Below are 7,535 nucleotides of genomic sequence, written 5' to 3'. Positions count from 1 at the left end.
CCCATAACAATGTTTCTTACGTGCCAAAGAACTGCGGGAGATCCATCCGGAGTGCTATGATGTTTTTGAATTTCTGCTATGATGTATTTGAATTTCTGAGTTTTCTGAATAAAAGTTTACATTTATTATATTTATTTTTGTATGCACCAAAATAACACCTGAAAATGAAAATGAAAATCAGACATAGGCGTTGTCATCATCATTGACTTGACAAAAAGCCTAGTAGTCATCATACCCTCAGCAGCGTATGACGAAATTGTACAGTGCTTCTCCACAAGTTCGTCTTCCCAGTCAAAACCCATTTATGACATTTATTTATGACATATTCATACTTGTTAGCTCTCTGCCTCCTTGAGCGCCATCAATCCGGCGACTGCAAGTTGCCTCACCGATGCCAACAAGAATAAGATGGATCACTTACCTCTCACAGTCTTCTTACTTACCCTCCCTCAGTCAGCCTGTGGAAGGCAGATCCACGCCAAACGAACTTCCTGTTACTTCACTGCGACTTAGTTTCATAGAAGGGATTTGTGTTGTCGTCACGTCACGTGTTGCTGCAGGTTCAGAGTCCTGATGGCTGTTAGGAAAAAGCTGTCCTTGAGCCTGTTTCTCCATGCTTTGTAGGACCTGTAGCGTCTGCCAGATGGAAGCAACTGGAACAGGGCGTGTCCAGGATGGTATGGGTCCCCAACAATGGACCCGGCTCTTCTGAGGTACCGGGGGTTGGCAATGTCTTCTAGTGAATCTAGTAAAAACCTGCATTCTAATGTGGAATAAAAAAACCTGAATGAACAGCATATTAGCCTGGTGGTGGTTTTGTGCACGTGTTATACGTTTCTATAAGCGTTTTTGATGGCGCCCGCCTACTTCGCGGATATGCAGCTAATACGGTGGGGTCCGGTCCCCATTAACCGCGATAAGCGAGGGATCACTGTTATAGGAAGCGGTGCTCGGTGTGGTTGTTGTCTTAGCTTAGCAGCAAGGCCCGCCCGGCATCCGCTCTTTTGCTTCCTCTCTCTTCGTAATGGCCACAAGAAAACGGATTTATAGCAAGCGGAGAGAAATTATTTTCACTGTAAATACAGTATTTAAAGTATTTTTGTATTTTTAAATATATAGCAATACCTAGAGATATGAGCTTAATGCGTTGCAAGACCGAGCTTGTATGTAAATTTACTCGTATCTCAAATCAACTTTTCCCATAGAAATGAACTAAGTAAGAATTGATTAAATCCAACTCTCTAAAAAAAGACCAAAAACATATTATTACAATGAAAAAATATTTTTATTGTTTCTAATTCATCTTCTATTAACAGAGTAACAAATAACTACCTAGTGGTTATGATATTCATTACTAAAATGAGACTATAAATAGTACTACAGGAGACAGGGAAAGAGAGAGAGAGAGACTTCTGGATGAAACCACGCACATAACATAACATAAACATAATTTTTACTCAAATTAACTTAGATACAGGCCCACTTAAAAAAAGTTTTAACCTCACTTTACACTAAATTCAATTTGACTCGTTCTTTTAACTTTTTTGTATTTCATATATAAATTTTGATAATTGTAATCGTGTACTTGTATTTTTGTGTAGGTGCAAAAACTTTGTGGTAGAAATAATGGGGGTAATTCTACTTAGCGATCTTTCGATTATCGCGGCCATGTTGGGTCTACATTAACTGTGGTATTCGACAGATTACTGTCATTATTTTTGCATTATTATATTATGTATTTGTAAAAAGTGATCAGGTCAGAATGCAAATGACCCCCCATGCGATCGCAAAAAGTTTTTCTGTGAAAACATGATAATTTAGGTTGACTTGTACAACTCAAACAAACTGGGGTAAAGAGAATAACTTGATATCATAAATGTATATTTGTTTAGTTAAAGTTTTTCTGAGGGGGATCTCCTGAGGTATTATATCCATGAGCTGGTAATGTTGTATTTAATATTTTATTGACTGTCTGCTTGGCCCCTGCTGACCAACCTGACATGCTAAGTTTCCCAGCTCACTGGAGACGTCATTTCGCCTTACATCAGGCCAGCCACCCGTGAGGCTTCCCTGCATTTCCTGTGAATAACCTCATTAACAGTGGGGGAGAATGAAAGGACAGGGCACAGGGGCACTGTGTCTTAGATCAGAAAATAAAAGTAAAAAGGCACGCATACCCATGTTCTTTTTTTGTATAAATGCTGATGTCAAAGATGAACTAAACGTGTGGATTATCTTTATCATGTGTGAGAATACTGCTGCCTGGCTTCAGCACAATGCCAGCGTCACAAGTTCGACCGTCCTAATGCTTAAAAAGAAAAAGAACAAAGACTATGTTTAGACTGATTCGCTCATAACACTCAATGGTGTATATTATTTATCTATATCCGTCCATATCCGTCCATGTCCGTCCATGTCCGTCCATGTCCGTCCATGTCCGTCCCTGTCCGTCCCTGTCCGTCCCTGTCCGTCCCTCTCCGTCCCTGTCCGTCCCTGTCCGCCCCCGTGTCCGCCCCCGTGTCCGCCCCCGTGTCCGCCCCCGTGTCCGCCCCCGTGTCCGCCCCCGTGTCCGCCCCCGTGTCCGCCCCCGTGTCCGCCCCCGTGTCCGCCCCCGTGTCCGCCCCCGTGTCCGCCCCCGTGTCCGCCCCCGTGTCCGCCCCCGTGTCCGCCCCCGTGTCCGCCCCCGTGTCCGCCCCCGTGTCCGCCCCCGTGTCCGCCCCCGTGTCCGCCCCCGTGTCCGCCCCCGTGTCCGCCCCCCTGTCCGCCCCCCTGTCCCCCCCCCTGTCCGCCCCCCTGTCCGCCCCCCTGTCCGCCCCCCTGTCCGCCCCCGTGTCCGCCCCCGTGTCCGCCCCCGTGTCCGTCCCCGTGTCCGTCCCCGTGTCCGTCCCTGTCCGTCACTGTCCGTCACTGTCCGTCCCTGTCCGTCCCTGTCCGTCCCTGTCCGTCCCTGTCCGTCCCTGTCCGTCCCTGTCCGCCCCCGTGTCCGCCCCCGTGTCCGCCCCCGTGTCCGCCCCCGTGTCCGCCCCCGTATCCGCCCCCGTATCCTCCCCCGTATCCGCCCTCGTATCCGCCCCCGTATCCGACCCCGTATCCGCCCCCATATCCACCTGTATCCGCCCGTATCCGCCCGTATCCACCCGTATCCTTCCGTATCCTTCCGTATCCACCCATATTCACCCATATCCACCTATATCCACCTATATCCACCTATATCCACCTATATCCACCTATATCCACCTATATCCACCTATATCCATCTATATCCGGACGCAGACGTAGACATAGACATAGGTACATATATAGATATGGGATATATGTATGGGATAGGCTATATAGTGTTGCAGCCTATCTCTTACACCGGGCTAGAGGCGGGGGACACCCTGAATCGGTGCCCAGCCGATCGCAGGACACAAGGATATGGACAAACATACACTCACACTAATATCTAGAGGCAATTTAGGGTGTGGAATCAGCCTACCGTGCACGTTATTAGAATGTGGGAGGCAACAGGAGTACCCAGAGGAAACCCACCCAGGCATGGGGTGAACATGCAAACTCCACACAGGTGAACGGACCTGGATTTGAACTCGGGACCCCAGATCTGTGAGGCCAACGCACTAACCACTCAAACGCCGGGCTACCTGGGTGAATTTAAATCTTGTTAAAGACATTGAGCCACTTCATTCTGGCATAAAATGACTTCAACAGAGTAGACTAATGCAAGAAAGCCTTCATAAGGCAACTTCTTGAAAATGCTTCTCATTTTATCTTCATGCAAGTTTTCTCTTAAGCGATATTTAATAAATCAAGCTGTTGTCACTTTCTGCTTGGTTGAGACTGTATGCAAGGGAGTAAGAAGGTCATTTTTTTTTTCTTGCTAAAGTGATAAAAATGAAATTCCCCCATAGGTCAGAATTTGAAAAACTGAATGCGTGCATTTACTTGTTTCTGATTGCAGTGGATTTGTGCAAGTAAGTGTAAAAGGGGTCATGTTTTTAAAAGGTTTTTAAAAGTTCCAGAGGAGTGAAGGTCAGGTGATGGATAGTGTTAACAGCAAAGCTCTCTTACCCCATCTCTCCAGCTTGCACTTCTCTTTTATTTGTTGCCTATCAAAATTTCATGTCAGAATTAGGTTGTTGACTCATCTTGCACCTCTATGCTCATAGTATTGACAGGTTGCCAGTAGAATTATGGATGGGCCAGAATAGCCACATTCACTCCTTCACTGTCTCAGTTTTTTTCATTATCCTTTTGGTCTAACAGCAGCCAACAGCAGCAGGGTTGTTTCAACAGAGCTTTAATGGCCTCTGCCCTAAACCTCACCTCAAGCATGCACTCACCCACTCAAATATACAGACACAGACATTACAGGTTAGAAATAGCTCATTCATCATGAATATAGTGTTGGTAAAAAGAATAAAGTGTTGCTCCCCGGATGGAGATGTGCTCTCTCTTTCTTATACCTTGCTTCCCATTGATATTTCTAACACCCAAGGACTAATTTTCTGGGCATTATGAATTATTATTTCTTATATATTATCTTTTACCAGTACCTTGACCATTTTTGCTTGATGATTCAGGTGACATGGTGGCAAGTTATTATCACACCACCTCACAATTCTAAGCCAAGGCATCAATGCTAGGCTCCAGGGTTTCTGTGGAGAGTTTGCATGCTGTAATAATGCCTGTGTGGGTTTTCTCTGAGTACTTAGTGTATGCCCACATTCCACAGATCTGCATGGTAGGGTTCTTGGCAACTTATAACTGTCCCTAGGTATGGGCGTGTAGATGATATCTTGTCTATGTCCTTGTGCTTTCTGATTGGTTATTTATTCGGAATTTAACAGGCCTACTTCCCTTAGTTTGCTGGTATTAGGCTCAAGCAGCCCCTCTGAAAGTAATGGGAGATAATCCTGTGATTACAATCATCTTCGTTTTTCATTGTGAAATGGGTACTAGTACTCACCTGGTTCTTACTATACTCCTAATTATTATTTTTTGGAATTTCACCACCATGTCACCTGAATCATCAAGCAAAAATGGTCAAGGTACTGGTAAAAAATAATATATAAGAAACAATAATTCATAATGCACAGGAAATTAGTCCTTGGGTGTTAGAAATATCAATGGGAAGCAATCCACATATATATATATATATATATATATATATATATATATATATATATATATATATATATATATATATATATATATATATATATATATATATATATATATATATATATATATATATATATATATATATATATATATATATATATATATATATATATATATATATATATATATATATATATATATATATATATATATATATATATATATATATATATATATATATATATATATATATATATATATATATATATATATATATATATATATATATATATATATATATATATATATATATATATATATATATATATATATATATATATATATATATATATATATATATATATATATATATATATATATATATATATATATATATATATATATATATATATATACATATATATATATATATATATATATATATATATATATATATATATATATATATATATATATATATATATATATATATATATATATATATATATATATATATATATATATTGATGTCATCTGCCGCGGTAGCTCCGTCCACTCTTGCCCGTTTTTGCTGCTTTTATGTTTTAATGATTTGATGATTCCATTTACTTTAATTTGCTTTGTAATTTGTGCTTTTGCTTTGCTGTTCCGTCTAATCAGCCTCTTGCTACTGCCACAATGTAATTTCCCGAATACGGGATGAATAAAGTTATCCAATCCAATATTTTTTTTTCAGCAACACGCTTATTTATTTATTTATTAAGTTATTTATTACCTATCTATTTATGTCTATAATGCCTTTCCTATTTCTGCATCCTCACCCTCTTGCTACAGTGACAACAAAATTTCCCGAATATGGGATGAATAAAGTTATCCAATGATCAATGATCCAATGACTCGACAAAAGCCTAATTGTCATCAGACCCAGCTGTGTATGACAAAATTGATAGTGCTTCTCCACAAGGTGCGCTTTTCCGGCAAAATGCCCAAATAATTGATCATTTCAGTCTTGGCATTCTGCCGTGATGGATACATCTAATCACCCCCCGAGCGCAACCATATCCCAGCAACTGCAGAAGACGTTTGCTCCGCGGATGCCAACAAAGAAAAAGAACAGATCGCTTACCTCTCACTATCTCCTCACTTACCTTCAGTCAGCCAGTAGCAGGCAGATGACCACCCAACGTCTTTCATTTTATCTCACCACGAAGTTATTACACAGAAGGGATTGTGTGTCGTGCTACCACAAGTTCAGAGTCCTGATGGCTGTGGGAAAAACCGTCCTTAAGTCTATTTGTCCATGCTTTGTGAGGCCTGTAGTGTCTGCCAGAGGGCAGCAGGTGGAACAAGTTGTGACCAGGGTGGTCTGGGTGCCTAACAATGTTCCCTATTCTGCTGAGGTAGTGAGGGCTGGCAATATCATCCAGTGAGGGCAGAGAGCAGCCGATGATCTTCATGGCTTTTCTGTCTGCTGCCGTGCTTCCAGCGTACCACACTGTAATGCAGTATGGCAGGATGCTCTCCACAGTGGCTCTACGGAAGGTTACCAGAAGCTTAGTGTCCAAGTTGTTCCTCCTGAGTACCCTCAGGAAATAGAGTCATGTCTGGGCCTTCTTCACCACTGCCATGGTGTTGGTAGCCAGGAGAGCTTGTCAGTGACATGTACCTCTAGGAATTTGAAGGACTGGACCCTGTCTATGCATACTTTGTTTATGAGGAGTGGAGCTAGTCCAGGATTTTTTCTTTAGTTTTCAAGGTGTTTAGTGTTAGTGTTCACCAAACACCAGGAAGACAGTTTGTTGACCTCATCTCTGTAGGCAGACTCATCCCTGAGATGAGTCCGACCACATTGATGTCATCGGCAAATTTGATGATAAGTTAGAGTGGTGGGTCGGTGTACAGTCGTATGTGTACAGGGAGGACAGAAGAGGACTCAGTACACAGCCTTAAGGGAGTGTAATTGGTTAAGAATTTCTTAATCCAGCAGCAGATGGAAGAGGATAGACCAAGGTGGGAGAGTTTGTCAGCCAGAATGTCCGTTATTATAGTTTTGAAGGCTGAGCTATAGTCAATGAAACGCAGCCTCACATAGTTAGCACTTAGTGCTGGGTGTGGAGCTTCGGCGATGGTGTCCTCAGTGGAGCTATTTGCTCTATATGCAAACGGTACTCGGACGTTTCGTCGAAAGACGTTTGGTCCCCGGATGTTTGGTCCCTGGACAGGGCTTCGACCAGATGTTTCGGAGAACGGATGGGCCGTCGACCGGATGCTTGGTCACCGGGTTCGATCGCTGTCTCAAGAGTGAGAGACAGAGAGTTTACTGCTGAAAACAAGCAACCAGGTAATATTTCGCTCTCAAAATTATAATCATGACAGAGAGAGTGAGTTTGTAATTGCATTGACAAAGTAAGAAC

Source organism: Stigmatopora nigra, chromosome 8, assembly GCF_051989575.1.
Source record: "Stigmatopora nigra isolate UIUO_SnigA chromosome 8, RoL_Snig_1.1, whole genome shotgun sequence".
Classification (NCBI taxonomy): domain Eukaryota; kingdom Metazoa; phylum Chordata; class Actinopteri; order Syngnathiformes; family Syngnathidae; genus Stigmatopora; species Stigmatopora nigra.
The sequence above is the reverse complement of the archived record's forward strand: the minus strand, read 5'-3'. Positions refer to the sequence as shown.